The sequence below is a fragment of the Marmota flaviventris genome, chromosome 6 (genome assembly GCF_047511675.1).
Source record: "Marmota flaviventris isolate mMarFla1 chromosome 6, mMarFla1.hap1, whole genome shotgun sequence".
In the NCBI taxonomy this organism is placed as follows: Eukaryota; Metazoa; Chordata; class Mammalia; order Rodentia; family Sciuridae; genus Marmota; species Marmota flaviventris.
The window spans coordinates 9289050-9289890 of record NC_092503.1 but is presented as its reverse complement, the minus strand read 5'-3'; the positions used below and the strand labels follow the sequence as shown (position 1 = coordinate 9289890).

General features: G+C 37.7%; 1 non-coding gene across 1 annotated transcript; it reads left to right on the top strand.

Moving 5' to 3' along the window:
* Positions 1-534: 534 nt before the first annotated feature.
* Positions 535-641, top strand: LOC114096108 (U6 spliceosomal RNA). The gene has a single exon (XR_003583361.1). It is a non-coding gene; the product is annotated as a U6 spliceosomal RNA (small nuclear RNA).
* Positions 642-841: the final 200 nt, after the last annotated feature.

Below are 841 nucleotides of genomic sequence, written 5' to 3'. Positions count from 1 at the left end.
GATATTCCCACATTGGTTTCACATTAGTTGATCTAGCACTTAGTGGGACTCTAAGCTATAGGAACATAAGTAGAAACTAATTTTGGATAGATAAGGAAATAAGAATAATGATAGCTAATATTTGCTGTTTGTTATGTGCAAAACATCATGCTAACTCCTTTGAATTTGTTATTTTTTTACCCAAACAACAAATCCATGAGGCATGCACTATCATCAGCCCATTTTGCAGTTCAGAAGACTGCAGTTAAGTCCTGTCCCTGCAGTCACATGGCTTGTCAAGGAGTCCAGATCTGTTGATGTGAAAGACAGTACCTGAGGAAGAAAGGAGGGAAAATGAGAGAAGGCAAATGACATGGTATTTGATGTAGTAAATGGTAGTATTTATGTTTTGTTGAATCCCCAAAGTTATATCTTAAGCTATAATTCATATTTTAAAAACTATCATTTCAATGTGAAAATATGAGTTCAGAGCTAAAGAATTTCTGAGTGACAATAGTGAAATTGTCGTTAACTTCTGCTGTTCAACAGAAGTGCGTGCTCACTTCAGTATCACATGTACTAAAATTGGAACCATACAGAGAAGATCCGCTTGGCCCTTGTGCAAACATGACACCCAAATTTGGGAAGTGTTCCATATTTAAAATAATAAAATAAAACAGAAGTGCTTAACTTTGCAAGTGTACAGCACAACACCTGACCATCAGACTCAGGGCAAGAATTAATGGCCATTCTGTCCTTGTCACCACTCATGTCTCTAGCATGGCTTCCAGGAATCTTCAGCCTTCTGTTTCCTTGGGCAGCTGTGTTGCTCTGGCTCTGGTTCTTTATTTTGAAAAGTGCA